This window comes from Anabrus simplex, chromosome 5 (genome assembly GCF_040414725.1).
Source record: "Anabrus simplex isolate iqAnaSimp1 chromosome 5, ASM4041472v1, whole genome shotgun sequence".
NCBI classification, from domain to species: Eukaryota; Metazoa; Arthropoda; class Insecta; order Orthoptera; family Tettigoniidae; genus Anabrus; species Anabrus simplex.
In genome coordinates, this window is record NC_090269.1 from 314,991,518 (window position 1) to 315,009,590 (window position 18,073).

Below are 18,073 nucleotides of genomic sequence, written 5' to 3' on the forward strand. Positions count from 1 at the left end.
TGAGAATGGGAATTTATGATAGCGTTTGGTCTTTGCCACATAAAAGTAACGACGTCTTTCGAAATGTACTGGAAATCAGTTGCTAAATAGGTAAGTACAAAACGTTATTTTCAGAATGTGAAAAGAGAGAATTTGCTGATGTTCTTGGTGCGGATAACAACTGCTTCCAGCACAGTTCATTATCAGGATATGCAGTGAACATTCAGTACGGTATTTTTCAGTTTCATACACATTTTCGACGTTAATTGCTTGTTCATCATCTACTCCACACTTAAAATATACAGAGGTCTGCAAGGCAAGATATGAATTATTATTACTGCAATAATAAACCTGTTCCGTTTATAATATAGTAAATACAAAATCACAAAGATTCACATGCTGGGTTTACATAGTAAACATTTAGCTTTCCCTACAGTCTATGACGTTTCGAAACAATTTTGTCATTTTTGCACATCTATTTCTGTATCACATACCCAGGGGAAAATAGTACAAATACAGTTGTAACTGTACACTATAGTACGAAGTTAATTAAAATTGTCTCCTGAAACAATATTTGTCTAGTTTGCTATTCAGAAACATAAAGTTGTATCTATCATCCAGATCTCAGCATGAGGTTCTTCGTACAACCATTTTTACGTCTGTAGACGTAGCGAAACTTAGGATTTCTTAAACATACTCATCTTGACTTATTTTTGTAAGTTTTATCACGGTCTTCAGTGGGAACTTCATGCACTTTCCTTGTGAGATACTGTGCATGCGAGGTACGGAAGATATGTTTAAAACTGATTGAAGGTCGAGGTCCACACGGATAAGATGTAAACGGTGTGAAAGCGTTGAGTTCTTACAGATTAAATCGGCACTAGTAGGACCAGCCTCCTGTCCAGAAGTCTCATTTGATTCAAAGATGGTATGCTTGACCGGTTTTTGGTAGACAACCTGAGAATGTTGACTTTAATAAAATTGAGATTTTTCTTCTGGAGACAGACTTGTCATTGGTCATTTAGTGGCGTGATTCTCCACCAGCAACAAAAGAGTGTTCAATGGGAAGGTTAAGTTGACTGTTTAGAACAAGTAGAAGGTGGTGAAAACCACTCCACTAGTCTATCTACATATTACAAATCATAGACTGTATTGAATGACCGGCAACAGTCCTTATCACGTCCAATTATGCACTTACATTGTATAATGGAATGGAGAAGGAAATCAAAATGCGCTACTACACACATTATGCGTACTGTGGTATGGAGATGTTACTGCCGGCAACTCAAGTTTCACATCACAACTACAGTTATTAATGATGACCGGTTTACCTAACAAATATGTCTCTGGCTAGAGGTTCATCGTAACAAGTCGTGAGAGTAGTGTTCAAAGTGTATAGGCCTACTGAACAAATTAAGATTAAATACTATATGCAATATTCCAGTAAGAAATGAAATGGCGTATGGCTTTTAGTGCCGGGAGTGTCCGAGGACATGTTCGGCTCGCCAGGTGCAGGTCTTTTGATTTGACGCCCGTAGGCTACCTGTGCGTCGTGATGAGGATGAAGTGATGATGAAGACGACACATACACCCAGTCCCCGTGTCAGCGAAAGTAACCAATGATGGCTAAAATTCCCGAATCGAACCCGGGGCCCAGGTGACCACAGGCCAGCACTCTAACCACTTAGCCATATAGATGGACATTCCAGTAAGAATTAACCTCATAAAGAACACAAAGAGTTGAATCGGGACATACGAATGAATGTCTTGTGCATTTGACGGAAGCAATACCGCGGGAACTACCGCCTATGTCGAGGGGTCGATCGGTAATGTCCAGAGATGTTCAGATATACTTCATTGAGGTGCTTGAGAATTAAGGTAATTTACTCTTGGTCACACAAGCCTATCTAACAGAGAGACTCTGAAATAGGAGAGTGCGATCAAACAGGGAAGTTGAAGGACTGTATCCTGACGTAAGCAAGTACCACATGGTCACCGTCAACATCCAATACTTCTTTGAAACTCTAGGACAGGGTGTTGTTGGCAGCGAGTCATGAAGTAGCTGCTAAAAACTTCTGTGCTGGAAGTTGTTGCCTAAGACTAAGTACAAGGATAATATTGTAGGTTCATTTCCTTTTAATAAACTGTTTTTTATAATCAATACGGAATGGCGTATTTCATTCGGAACTTTCTTTATAAACCACCGTTAAATATGTGAGTGTTGTCTAGCGCATGGCATCATTAAACCACGTAAAACGCTGACCTACAAATTGACTACACTGCCGATCATATCCTTCAATTTTCACTGCTTTTTCAAGATAAAGATGTTTCTGTCTTTAACAGGGTATCAATGAAAATATCCTCCTTTTACATTTACACAATTTGCAGAGAACGTAGAAATATATATGCCTGTCAATTTTTGTAATTTAAATTAGAACATCCTGCGTAACTTTAAGTTAACCGGTGTATATTTTGGCTCTATGTTGTATACAGTATATATCCTGAAAGACTGGATCGATTTATGTTTTGCAACGGTCATCAGTTGACTTTCTTTCACCTTTCATCACTCTGAGTACATCGCTCAAGCAAGTCTTATTATCTCCATCCAGAATTATATTTTCAGTGGCATTCTATTTCATCAAGTAAATGAAAATGCTATGAGAGGAATAGTCATGCTATGATTTTCCTGGCCACTGTGAGAACTGATGGTAGAATGAGATCTTGGTTCAAAGTAGTTACAGGGGTTAGAAAAGGCTGTAATCTCTTACCTTTTATGGCCATAGGGTTGCCAGGTTTATGAAATGCCAATAAGGGACAGGTCATGTCGACACGACATAACGAAATATTTTTCAAGAAAACTCGGAGGTATAATTTACTTCACTAGGTACAATTACATTGTAGGCACAAACTTTCTTACAATATTTTGCTGTTCCATATTCTACATACAAAGTTTAAACCCGTATTTTTCTACACTTTTAGCCTTTTTCAATAATATTGAATCTCCCTTAATCGCATGTTGTAACGAGACTAGTATGAACTAGAGATGGGGAGATTCTGAACGATTGATTCAGAATGAATGAATCATAGCAGTGAACAAATGAATCATGATTCACTGTACGAAATGAGCAGCCCAGGCCGTCGCTACTTGTTCCTCTTCCTTTGATTCGTTCTGCTTCATATCGCCATATCGAGTATCCACCATTTTCGAATCAATGTTAACTAGTGAAGAACGAGTCTTTTATTTCTTATTTAACCTCAACTAAATGTCCGATTGAAAAGTAAAATATAGAAAGAAAAAAAAAACATTTTCACAAGAAATCATCACTTATTTTCACACAACTTCCAGCACGTTTTCAAATTCTCTTTGTCTTCCCTATTTCGCCAGTTCTCGTTCATCTGTTGGTTTACTCGTGATCGTTCGTCTGCCGAGAATACTCTGTTCTTTCTTGTTTCCTCGTCGGACAGATCCTTCACCTCCACAACTTTTCTTCTGCAGACTTCTCTGTTTCGTACGTCTCCTGCCCTGATTCCACACTTTTCTAGATCCCAATGGACTCCCATAGAACTTGCGTATTCCAGTTCTCCTGGAAAGTGAATATCCTGTTGAAGAGACTTCCTGATTCCCACCTTTTAATATGTCCACTAACCTAATCTCCTTTTCTTCGTTGTGGTAGTGAAATTTTCATATCTTTGGTGTAGTTCTTGGTTTGGTCTTAAGCGAAAAGTGAATTCATATATTGGTTTCTTGGGTCCAAGAATCCTTGTAAGGAACTTTCTTTCTTTTACAGGTTTGACTAGATTACTGTAATGCCTGAATTTGGCCTGATAGGAGAGTGATTTAAATTCGCAATTGTTCTGACATACTCTGATTGCCGTACCCATATTTCTCACCCATTTTTAAACTGCTGCCTTTTCACTGATGTTTGTAGTCAGAATATCACCAACGTACTTGAATTTCTTAGCTCTCTTGATGTCACCGTAGGCTACTTTGCCTTCATTGTCCAGGATGGGTCTGTGGCATTTATGTTCATATACTCTGTCTTTTAAAAACATATTTTGCAATCCTGCTTTTATGCTGTTTCCTTGAGGACTTCAATCTGTTTAGTTGCAATTTCTAGGTTCTCTGCAAAAACACTACATCATCAGCAAGTGGGAGGCATTCAATTTTAAGCCCGGTTTTTGCGTAACCTAATCTAGTTTAATTTGGAAAGTTGGACTGGCTCATTTCTTTTCGCGATTCCCTGATAACTTTCTCTAAAAACAATTGAACAAGAGTGGAGAGAGACCATCTCCTTGTCTTAAACCTGTTTTGATTTCAACGGGTTCTGACAGTTCTCCCAAAAATGTAATCTGCGATCAGGTGTTTATCAGTGCTTGTTGGATAAGTGTTGTAGTCTTATCATCTATTCGCAATAATCCTTAAGCACTTCTATTAATTAGCATCCTGGTCGCCTTGTTAAGAAACTAATTGTTGATGTAACCGAGCCACGGATTTTACGTAGCATTAAGATTTATAAGAACATAATATAAATGATCTCACAGCTAACGACGTAGCCCCTAGATATAAAATGATAGATGTAAGCTGCAACTCATAAAATATAAAATGCAAGAATGTTTAATGTGGCCAACGAAATATTTATCATCTTTGAGACACGTATAACATACTGTCTAATGTCTTGAGAGAGACTTGATTTGCTTCTCGATGAAAGTATTCTTGGCAAGGGAGTGAATTGAAATATAATAACTCCTTTCCAGAACCTTGAAACTCGTAAAGAGTTATCCAAAAGCCTATGAATCTTTTAAACAGTGTCAGGTGATTTTATGTGTGAGTGAGTGTCATTTTAAAATATGCGCGTCCAAACAAGATTTTCTCGTATAACGTCAGCAGACCTTGTTAGCAAGGTGTAGCCATGATTTATTCAATTGACCTCAAAATGAACTTCCTGGTTCTAAATGCTATAATGAATAAATCATGTCTTTCATACATGATAGTTGATGTTTGAAATACGAATGTTCATAATGTAGAACGAAAAACTAAGAATGAGTAAGGTTGCATTGTGGTTCGTATATGTGAAGTAAATATTGATCGCTGTAGAAGCTGCCTGGCCGAGCGATAAAGGCCGGTTCAGCCGGAAATAGGAGGGTTCAATTCACCGTTAGGAAGTCGAAAAATTAAGAAACGAGACTTCCATTTCTGGAGGTGTACATCGACCTGAGGTTCACTCAGCCTACACAATAAATGAGTGACCGGGAATTGCCGAGGTTACGGATAATGGAAGCCTTTACCTTCCACCACCCCACGGGCCTTCATAGCCTGTTCGGAAATGACCTTACTTTGCTATTTGTTACATTATACTAGTTGGTGCGCACCCGTCCTAGACGGGTTAGTAGGCTATTTGTAATTGCAACAGTAATGCTGTCTAGCAGAGTAAGCGGTAGCTGAAGATAGTCAACATACACTTCAATTAACAACAATACTTAGTATAATGCCATTGTTGATAAAGGGCATGAGACAATGTAGGTGATCAGGCTTTCAAACCCGCCCTCACCCTCCACCCCCCCCCCCCCACACACATGCACACTTAATGACTTTCTCCCTTATTCTTTCACTGATCATGCTTTCACGTTTCTCTAGATGACAGTTATCTTCAGTATCTGCCCGATCAACAGGGATTGATGACCACACGGTGTTGCATCTTATAAAAACAATCATCGCAACCACTACTATCGCCTATTAGTTCGTTGAGGTCACGACTGAACAATGTTAAGAATGCTCGCCGATGTTGGGACTTCGTAATAAAAGTCAAAATCGTGAAAATCTCCATTACTAGAGCTCATTTTGTAAAAATATGTCGTATATAAAAGACTGTAAATTGAATTTTTAAAATGTATCTTATGCACACATTTTACACAGAACTAAGGTATTACCTAGGGGTATTTCCGGAGACATCTAGAGTTTATGAAAAATGTGATAATCGAGGATATATCCGCTATTTTTGCTCGCACGCTAGCAATAAAGGAATCATTATATTATATTATATTATATTATATTATATTATATTATATTATATTATATTATATTATATTATATTATATTATATTATATTATATTATATTATATTATATTATATTATATTATATTATATTATCTATATATATAAAAGCAAGTCGGGCTGGAGCGATGTATATATAAATATTTAAAAATGAAAAAAGACGTGAATTAATGAGGCACTTCCAGAAATGTCAGAAATTTGAAACTTGGTACGAGGGAAACTGATGACCCCAGGATCCCTAGAAAAATCGGAAATTCTCAAAATTCCCTGAAGGGGGCACGCTGGGGGGGCTCAAATTTTGGGCTCAGCATAAGAACACAGTCGTATAGTATATCCAAAACGATAACCTATAGGTTTCGTGGGCTTAAAAATTTTCGGGAATTTCCTCATTTTTATCCCCTATCCCCCCAAATCAAGATGGCGGCACAACCTGCCAGACGAGGTAGACAATTGAAATTTGGTGAAATTATAGCTTTTGGTCCCTAACCGACGGGAAAATTCCAAGATGTTCAAATTTTTCACTTTTTACCCCCAAAGATATCGAAATATGGAGGCAATTTTAATGACTGTGCAGACATTCTTTTTGAGCTATTTTTTGGCTAAACGGTAAGTCGTATCACAAAACGGAGGGAACAACGTCACTTCAATTCGGAGTGATCTACAACTTTGGTCCTGTGACATTTTGTTGCATCTCTCTCCCTTATACGTTAAATTTGGCCGTATTTCTGGATTGTTCGTAAATTTGGTGATTTTTACAAGTATATTTCATTGTTTGACACACTTATAAGAATGATAGGATCATCGCGTTAGGTGCGCACATTGGCACGATTAAGGGACATATGTGTACCAAATTTCATAATTCTAGCTTATACATAAGTAGGCAAAACGTAATGTAAATTGTAAAAAATGCACCCAAATTTCACCCTATTCAAAATTTGAACTCAATTTACCCCCTTAATATGGGAGATACGTGGATATGGTTTAGAAATATACATGTAGAGCGATAAATGGGGCGTCTGATGGCGTAAACCGTTTCTTAATAGCATAAACCGTTTAGGAGATATGAATCTCGAAGTGGAAGTCTGCACTTTTCAACGTGCTCATGCTTATCCGTCATCTATATAAATAAAATCGTAACGACCGTGTGTCTGTACATTGATTATTTTGGCGAAATTTCCGTACAGTTATCCGTTTCAGGTGTAATAATGACCATCTGCATCATTTTTAGCTTAGGTGTCTGTTTGTCTGTCTGTTTGTCTGTTTGTCTGTTTGTCTGTCATTCTATAACTTGAAAACTACTAAATATGTATTTCCACCAAACTTCATATTTAGAATCCACCTCTCCTTGGGTAGGTTTTAGCGCAAATATCGTTTCTAAATCCCTGAACTGAGTGGGGATTTTTACGAAACCGAAACCGTTATTTTGCACTCCCTCAAAGTATACACAACCGAACTTAATGGAAATCAACCTGCCTTAATGAAAATTAATTTCTAAACCGTTTTTTCTCATGTGCATCATTTCGATAACAGGATTTAGTAAGGGAGATATCATTAACGGACCGTTTTTCGGTACAAATCCCAGCGGACTTCACGCAAGAGCGGGTGCGTGTAAAGCGTACTTCTTACAACTTGAAAACTAACAAGATATTTGAACCAAATTTTATATATAGCATCCATCTGTCCAAGGGTAGGTTTCCTTGGTGTCTGTTAGTTAGTTAGTTAGTTAGTTTGTTTGTTTGTTTGTTGCTTTGTTTGTTTCTTTGTTTGTTTGTTTGTTTGTTTGTTTGTTTGTTTGGTCTGTTTGTCTTTCTCTAACTTGAAAACTACTGGATATATTTCCACCAAACTTCATATTTAGAATCCACCTATCCTTTGGGGAGGTTTTAGGGCAAATATTGTTTCTAAATCCCTGAACTAATTGGGGGTTTATACGAAACCGAAACCGTGATTTTGCACTCCCTCAAAATACACACAACCAAACTTAATGGAAATCTACCTGCCTTAATGGAAATTAATTTCTAAACCTTTTCTTCTCATGTGCATCATTTCAATCACTTACAGGAAAGATAGTATGATCAAACTCTACATGGACATTGGCCCACCCAGTACCCATATGTGAGCCAAATGCTATGTCACATAATTATCCGAAAAGTAATTCAATGTAAGATATTCTTACACAAATTTCAACCTATTTAACGTTTCTGATTCAATCTGACCCATGAATAGATTAGATGCGAGAAAATATCATAGGACCAGCCATTTAGATCGCTAAATACTGCGCCTTACGGTACATTCCTTTGTCGATATGACGTACCGTTTAGCAGCAGTTAATCTGTAAATGAAGGTCTGCAATATTGTAAACATGCATATACTTTCGTATGTCCATCTGTATATATTCATTGATGTCGATTTGTAGCGATCGAGAAAGGATGTGTCTGCTATTGTAATCAGTACTCCCTACACCGACTTTGACTGCTGGCAGTAGAAATGGGGACCTTCTCCAACTCCTGTGTAACTGGCATTAGTAAGGAGGGCCTACCATTTTAATGAATAATTCACTTTTCGATTTGTCTTGCAGAAGGCAAGGGATCATGCAGTTTTGTTCGAAAGTCCCCTACTCTATTGTGTTTGGCTCTAGGCCAGGGTGCCCGCCATTATAAACAAATGTTCCAATCTAAAATTTGACTAGCATTAGGCATAGTGGCCTGCTATTTTCATGGAAACTCACTAATTCTGTGTGACTAGCAGTAAGCTGGCTAGCAGCAGTAAAAAGGGACTGTCATTATAATGATAACTGCACAACTCAATTTTGACTGGTGGTAGGGAAGTTGCCTGGTATTATAATAAAAACTCCTCAACTGTAACCTGTCTGAAAGTAGGAAATGGGTCTGCCATTGTAACTAAAACTCCCCAAATCGATTGTGACCGCGCAGTAGGCATTGGGGCCTGCAATTATAATGTAAACTTGCCAACTCGATTGTGAATGGCAGTAGGCAAGTGAGCCTGGCGTTATCATCACAACTCCGCAACCCTCACTTTACATTGGAAACAACGTATGTGGATCTCCCCATGCTATTTCTCGGATAAGGCTAAGAGACATGCAATTTTAAAACAATCTCATTTGCTGCACGCACAGTATTTACGTCGATATCCGTATCCAATGTAGAATACCGTAGCGAAGCACGGGTACATTTGCTAGTATTATATTATATTCAACTTTCATTATGTACTGTTTCGATATAGGTAATATTGACGGGGAAATCTGATATGTTTTATTGCACCCGTTCATATTCTTGTGCTACTGTAGGCCTATGCTAATTAAATAATACATAGCTTAATCCACGGCCAGACTATCGATGAACTTAAATATTGAGTTGTGAGAAATTCTCTTACGAGTAAGCCATTTTCCCGTGATGTAACAAACAAAAAACAAACACACAAAAACAAAGACGAGAATTGAAATGAATGTACTTCAGATGGTGGTACTCAAAGGAACGGAGAATGAGGTAAAATTTGGAAGGCTACAGACAAAAATACAATTTTGTTTACCTATATATCTTCTCTGGGTGATGGGAGGTAAAATGTCTTGCCCAACAGTTTATTCTGAAACATGTCCTAATTTATTTCTTTTCTTCTTACAGGATATATCTTATTGAGAAAAGGAAATTGCTAGCAGCTCCTGGTTTAACCACAAATCAACTTTGGACATTTTTCTTTGAAGAAAGAACTGATAACTTTAACTAATTTGGTAGCTAAAAATGAAAAGTGATCTCCAAGTACTGGAAATTAATTTACTTGTACATTATAAACAAATATGTGAACCACTTCATTGTTAAAAATACAATATTTATCTGAAATAAAACCACATTTTTCCTTTACCACTGGTTATTTTGTCCCTGATTCCTGATCACCAAAAACATACTCGTTGGGTGAATGGTCAGCGTACTGGCCTTCGGTTCAGAGGGTCCCGGGTTCGATTCCCGGCCGTGTCAGGGATTTTAACCTTAATTGGTTAATTCTAATGGCTCGGGGGCTGGATGTGTGTGGCGTATTAAGTGTTAGAAGTCATCTTCGGTAGGGCCCTCATCTTCACAGACATGCAGGTCGCCTAATTGGCCGCCTACGAGAGAAAGACCCGCACCAGACCTCTCCGGAGGCCATACGCCATTAAATTATTAACCAAAAACATCTCTGGAGAGGAAATTTGAACTGGACTGGTTTCTGTATATTTAGAAAGGGAATTTAAACTATTTAGGAGAAAAAGTTCTATTTTACCGTTTGGGTTTATTTTTAAGAAGACAGGTAAAGAAGAGGTCGTAGTAGTAATAGAAGAAGAATATTAATAATACGAAGAAGGCTCCTCATTGCTTCTTGTTGCCTGGATTACTTTATTATCGACCCGTGTACCTTAAAGTTAGGGGGTATATTATATTCGTATGTAGCTTTCTGTATTGTCTAGTTACCGTTTTTCAAACTTTTTTTTCCTTGAGTTCCACTGAACAAGTGCCCTAAAAGCAGAAGTACCACCTGTTCTGCTCAGTTCTGAGCTGGTTTTGTCCATTAAATTCCCTCCTGGTTTCAAGGCCTCCCTCACTTTATTCCATTTATCTCTATCACGTGCAGTCCTCATCCAGATTGGTCCCACAACCTGTTTCAAGACATCCGATCATCTATACTGAAAGTCAACTCAAGACCTTAGCGGCCTCTTTGATGTTAGTCAGACTTCTGGTCGTTGAAAAGGCTTCCGCAGCGCCAAATAGTTCCCTAGGTTTGTTACTTATTCCTGAAGTCAGGATCTTTTTTCAGTTTGGTTAGATGTTCTGGTGAACTGACTTGATGAATTAAATATGGAAAATATATCACAGGGTGTATGTTATTCGGATTCGTTACCAACTCTTATATTTCATACGTAGATGGCTATGAATAGTTATTGTCCTCAGTGGTGTATGTAGCAAAATAATAATTATTTAATATGATATTGATATCTTATTGCACTGTGTACTTAGTAAGTTTGTTCGAGTTCATTCCGCTGTTGGTAAGTTCGTATAATATGTGCGACGTTGAAGATGGATCCAAGAAAACTGTTGGCAATACTGGCTGCAAGAGTATCTTCAGTGTTTATAATGGCTGCCAGCTATGAGCAAGACGTGTGTGATGCTGTGACGCTTGAGTCCCCTGTGAAATACTTTAAAGCTAATAAAAGTGGAGAAAACTTAAGTAGGAAATCTAAACCAAATTGTTTTAAACGTTTACAGTAGCCTACGAGATTAGAATCCATTGTGGACTGTGGAAGACGTGAAAAAGACCGCGCAGCTGATCGGCGTTTCTGTGTTCAGTGTTTACGCCGCTCGCTTGGAATTTAAACTCCACGGAAAATTCAAATCTCCAGCGAAAGATCGATGTGTCCCCTCAGCACTCGCCGTAAATAAAACAGGAAGAGCTTTAACACGGTATGGGAACAGGATCCTTGGCGTATTCGATGATGATGATGATGATGATAATAATAATAATAATAATAATGTGTACTTTACTTTATATTCGTAACCGTCCTCTACCTGCAGAAATGTTGTCATGAGGATCATGAGTTCGTTTTTACCTTCCGAATGACGAGACTACAATATTTACAACATTCCTGGAAGCATTGTATTTTGCAATCCCACTCACGAGGGGGTTTTTCAGTTTTTTTAACTGTGAGAAATTGCCACTGACAGTCGTTGGACGAGAGCGGAATCGTATACTTATGTTGTAATTCCCCATGTGCCTCACACAAATTGCATTATGAAGTAAAAGTAAACCTTGCTTCTCTTGCCTTGGTATTCGTCAGTAATCTAGGTTTTACATGGTCAATAAAGGAATAAATAGGTATGGTACGTAATCAAAGTACAGCTATGTGAAAGGTAGTGATTTCGTTTGATGCTTCACTATTTCAGAATGAGGTAGGCCCTACTGTACTTGTCAGATGGACGCACGGCGTTAATGACAAGCTAGTTGTGGCGGAGATGGAGAACCGCGACGAGACGGGAAGGGGGAACAGGGGACGTGCTCACATGCGGAAGGATACTTTTCCTAAGCTCTTGACTTGAATTTCAGTATAGCTGAAGGGCGTCCTCTGCCTCGCTATCCATCCCTGAGTTATCATTAAGTTATTACCCGTGTACACTTCAAGGGATTCAATCTTGCTATAGTTCTGCCCAACTCTATTTTTGAGCCCGGATTTCTCTCCCAACGTCGTTAGCTCCGGTCTTGGGCCTGATTTTAGTGTTTCGTAGACGGCCCTTCAGTGACATTTCTTTCCATTCTTCTCTGACAGTCAACTGTTCGTTAGAGACCAAGGCTAAGCACCGTATACAAGAACAGACAGTACATAGGACTACATGCTGAATACGCCCCATTTGATGTTCATGGGAAAAATCATCTTTAAGGATACAAATTAGTGACAAATACTGGCGCCAAGCATTTCCCATTTTCCATCTGATCACTGACCGACTCGTTGGCTGAATGGTCAGCGTACTGGCCTTAGGTACAGAGGGTCCCGGATTCGATTCCAGGGCGGGTCGGGGGTTTTAACCTTTATTGGTTAATTCCACCGGCCCGGGGGCTGGGTAATTGTGCTGTTCCCAACATCCCTGAAACTCACACACCGCACATAACACTATCCTCCACCACAACAACATGCGGTCCTACACATGGCAGATGCCGCCCACCTTCATCGGAGGGTCTGCCTTACAAGGCCTGCACTCGGTTAGAAATAGCCACACGAAATTATTATCGGATCACTTTGTCTTGCCTGGTAAGGAATCAATGTATACGAAGGGGATATAAATAGTCTTCTACATATTCTATACTGTTTCCATTGATCTTAATGGATGATTGTCGAGATGTACTTCCTCTTAAAACAATAGGTAATTATTGTTTCATTAATAAAGAATCCATCTTGCTTTCTGTGCTCATTTAGATTTTCTATCATTTTCTGAAGTAGGGAATGAAAGCATTTCTTTCAAATGTAAACGTTAACATAATTTCACCGTATTAATATTCTTTAAACCACTATAACAATGATTTATTGTTGTAAAGTATCTTCCTTATTTAAAACTTCACATTTGTCACATCTATACATGTTTCGATCCTAATCGGTTCATCTTCAGTAGATTGTTAAAATTGACATTACGTAGTGTAGTTTGAAACATTTAAAATTGAAGTAAGAATGATATTGTGAATGCTAAAAGTCTTATTAAGAAAGCAAGCTGGACTCGTGATTAATGACAATTAATTATTGCTTTAAGAGGAAGTACAACTCGACAACCATCCTCCAAGATCAAATGAAACAGTAAGAATAATTATGTAGAAGAAACATTAACAAATCTGAAATATAAGTTTTTTAAATTCACATTAACCATAAGGTACTGAATAAGGAGGATACTGTTCTACAATAAATCGTTGTTATAGTGATTTAAAGAATATTAGTTTAGCTGTCAATATGGAAACATGAAATTTACATTTTGTATTAATTTCACCGTATTAAAATACAACAATTTAAAGCTTAAATTTTGCTTTCAGGTATGTTTCTATGTTCAAATATCTCATAACTAGAGCCCGGATTTCCATGCACTATCAAATCTCAAAATATGCATGCATTCATGCACTATCATGTAGCAAAACATGCACGTTAAACTGGAAATATGCACAATCAAAATTCACTTCCTTTTGAAACATTCGTACAAAAACTAATTTCTCCAAATTGCCCTGATTTAAGCTCGTCCGTTTATCTGTCACCACATTCTTAAGCACAGAAGCTCTACGTCACAAGAAGTGACAGTGCATAATTAATTGAAGACATTTGGGACAAAGTGAGGTCAAATTGTACGTCTTTTGCATTTTCACTACAATACGTCTTATTGACGAATCAAACTTAGAATTTGAACCGATCACTTTTTTCAACTTATATCTAGCTGCCGCTGCTATACTTCGCGCGATGATGGCAGACACATTTGAATCTCCTCAATTGCCTGCTGCGATAACAAAGTGACGACTGAGAGTTCCCGGTAGGAAAATTCAGGATAACAACGGAAGAGGGTTCAGTGCAAAACCAGCTGCTAGCTTAGTAACACGGCATCACAGAAATGCGATACAAGTTTTATTTTGTTCGTCTAACACAGACGAAAGTATGAGCCGTCAATTAATGCACAATTTATGGTTCGATTTATAACGATGTATAACTGGGACAATTTAATCGCAAGATTTACACAGATCGACGTGGGGCCTTCCGGCTTACGTCAATGTTTATTCAAGCAGCAGATAAGAAAGTGTTTGGTTAATTGGATTATGTACTAATTTTGGTTGTCATGTAGGATGCCAGGGATAAATTCTCTCCGTTTCTCAGTAATAGACATTCTGTATAACGTAAAAAAAGGCCCCAAATTTTGCAAACCAACATTCCTAAAAGGCATTATCATGTAAGTTAGCATTATATATGCGCCAAAGTCACAAGAAAAGTCATATTATGCAATATTAAACGTCCAAATATTCGCTATTAAATCCAAAATCTTCAAAATATGCATTATGCATGAATTTTGTTCTAAAAAGGCCAAAACATGCAAACATGCACGGAAAGAGAATCGTTAGGCTATAAAACGAATATTTGCACAGTTTGAGAATTGTAACCAGCTTATTTAAAAACATGCATTTGCATGGAAATCCGGGCTTTACTCATGACGTATGAGCTGGTGAGCCGACTTCTTTGTTATCAGACTTCTGATATCTAGACCGGTTCCTGAAAGTCAGGCTCACCATAAAGCCAGTTTCTACATTTATACTTCAAATACCGGTACTTAAGGGAAGTTAGGACTGAATTTATAAAAAATAGTAATTATTGATATAATTAAATAAAATTTGGTTTGTGGTCTCCTAATAGTGAAAGAAGGCCATATACCAATTTTCAGGAAAATAGCAACAGAACTTTATGAGAAATTAACACTTACAATTTAAATTTTTTTTAAATCGATAAGCATAAAATAGCTCCAGCTGAACAGTTACTTCAAATATCACATTGAAAACTGGTGTAGAGGCACTTCAAGGTATGGAAAGAATTTTAACAGAGAGAAAGCCGGCATATGTAGTCCATGAATGTGAGGAAAAAATGTGTTTTATGTGTTCAGGTTTTTCTCAAATTAAGCTTAAAAAATACCGCTTTGAAGGCTACTATCTTTTAAAGTATCAACATTATAAAAAATTCCTTCTGATAATATCAAGACAATACAGGTGTTAACAACCCATGAAATTCTCATGGAATTTGAAACCAAATTGGTTCAGCTGGAACATTTTAAATACCTGAAAATGTATATATGAAAAAAACACAGTTTCGTAAGTAAAAGCTAGTGGATGGGGACTCAACCGGACATTTAAATGTCACGCTAGTACTTTAAAAATGGCGGAACCGGAAAAATACCACCGCCAAATGATCCGCAGGAGTCCGGCGTACAAAAATATGCACAAATTGAAAAATCGATAATTTTTACTTTTTTCACCGAAAACTCAGTCCCAGCCTCCCTTAAAATGAGCAGAGTCTGTTCGAAAGGTGCTATTTCCAGGTTAAGAAAGTTGTAAGAAATGCGTAAGAAACGTAAAATAAAAGGATGAACCCATGATTGGGTTTGGCACAAATTTTAAGGAATGACATCTTCCCGGTCTGTATTGGTCATGGCAGTCGATAATATTCAACTATTGTAATGCATGTGGATGAAATACTAATTTATTTTTTGGAAGTGGAAATACCACCTTTTGAACACACACTGCTCAAATATGAGAACCTACTTACACATAAATAAGTTGTTCTAAATGAAGTTCACTGCTTTCTCGGCTATTGTTGGGTGGTTCTTCTGCCGCTTGAGCCACAAATGTTACCTCAACAATAAAAACGGATAGGCCTATGTAGAATTCAGTAGAAGAGCTCTCAGTGAAGGAAAAATCGATCTCTTTCCACGTGTGATTTAATAACGTATTGCCCCCATTTTTCCCGAGCTAAGCCCAGCCATCGAGCGATGAGTCCCAAGGTGGACCGTTCGATCGTTGGCTATCACTTTCTAGAGGCATTTAAGGGTTGTAAGGATTGATGACCAAGCAGGATAAAAAGAAATATTAAAACAACACTCTGACATTTATTCACATAAGCAATTAAACAACAAAATATTCTTGCTAATATTTCCTTTTTACATAACAGAGCTTTCATAATATCGGGTTTCTTCCTCGATTTAGAGCGACTTGTGTTCATATCTCCAGCTCTACTGTGCTGTAAATGAAACCAAAGAAGTAATTAGGCCACTTGCCTTTTTAAACCAAACATTTGACTGAAAGAACTAAATAAACATGTGTTCAAAGTTTCACCAATTTAAAGTTGCCTCAACACGTGGTATTTACTATGTACGCAGCTGAATTAGTCATTTACAATATTTAATAATGGTTAATGACACTAACGTGAACTTCAGTAGCAAAGAAAAACTGTTTCTAAAATTCTCAAATTAATTAATTATTATCTTGATTATTATTATTATTATTATCATTCAATTAACCTGTTTCATTGTAACACGATCGTGTTCTTATCAATTCTCCACCGCATCATTTATCTAATGTTCATCATGAATATTTCAGAGTAATGATTTTTGATTAATTATTAATGACTTATTTTTACAATGTTTCAAAGCAATCATGCGGCTGATAAAATTTCTACCTTTAATCTTTGCATTTCATTTCTATTCAGATTAATCTTAAAGTATTTCAGATTTTTAGAAATTTACATTACCAACGTGTGAGCTAGTTAAATAAATTTTGTTACAAATCGAGTGCCTTTACAAAGTAACGAGATGATCTTTCCTTTTAAATCTCGCAAAATAAAAATTAAATTCCTTCCTAGTCTTCCTTGACTTAATTTAATTAAACTTTCCCTTAAGGGCATGAAATTATTTCTTAAGGCAACACACAACGATGAATGTGATCCGCGTCACGGCGAGTGCGCGACCAGATCAGAATTAAATGAAATAAACATGGCACAAGAGAAATATACACATTTACACACACATTCACACTAGGGAAACACGTTTTATGTACACTATTTACAACGAATCCTGACTTGGCAATTTTAGTTGTGATTTTTATCGATGGTCGGGACGCATAATGTCTCGCAGAAATAATCCGTGTACAGAAATTCTCTTACATTAACGGTGGCTAGTGATCGAAGTCATGAGTATCACTTGATAGAAATACATTTCACATATCAGCGCAAGTTCATCTAATTCATGAGATTATAATGGAAGATTCTAGTAAAATCCATAAGCACTACCATCATGTGGGCTACAGGTTGAATTTTCCGCAAGCGTGAGCCTTACTCGCATTATTTTTACTTCCTACCTGTGAAATACACTCACAAACACGTGCTCCACTAATTATAATCTATCTTGCACTCCAAATACACAAGAATAAATCAATATCACCACTAATTCATCATTTACTCAATTATGCAACAAATATCCCTCAGGATAGGCCATATTCCAGACCCTTCATGAACAGAGCACATTCTATCTCACATTTAGGAATTCTACAGTAGTTTTATGGCTCACGAGCGTTTACTTCTGTTTTACCCGATCTTTAATCAACATTATTATTATTTAAGTGATTATTACATCTACTGATTCTCCTGGAATGTCGTAAAATTAGATGACTTCATCATAAAAACAACAAGTGATTTTAAAAGACACTAGGTTCGACCCTATTCACTCAAAATGTACACGCAAAATTTTCCGTCCGGTAACTTTCAATATTACAAATAAAGCAGATTTATCGTGTGGTCAGTGATTATTAAACTTAAGCTCCTTAAGCATGGGAAGTCAGTCAAAGACAACCTACATGTCTACTCTAATAGATTTCAAAATCTCATTCACACGTACCTAGTCTACCATGACACCTTAAGAAGTAGGAAAATGAAACATTTCTAACTACAGCAAACTGATAGATCTACGACTTAAGAAGAAAGATCTCTAGTTGTACAGAAG

At 37.3% G+C, this 18,073-nt stretch overlaps 1 long non-coding RNA gene across 1 annotated transcript in view; it reads left to right on the forward strand.

Annotated features, from left to right (window-relative positions):
• LOC136874868 (uncharacterized) overlaps positions 1 to 9,876 on the forward strand; it is a 34,966-nt gene extending 25,090 nt beyond the window's left edge. The window contains exon 3 of the long non-coding RNA XR_010860314.2: positions 9,674 to 9,876. This is a non-coding gene — a long non-coding RNA (uncharacterized lncRNA). The remainder of the gene's footprint in view (positions 1 to 9,673) is intronic.
• The last annotated feature ends 8,197 nt before the right edge of the window (positions 9,877 to 18,073 follow it).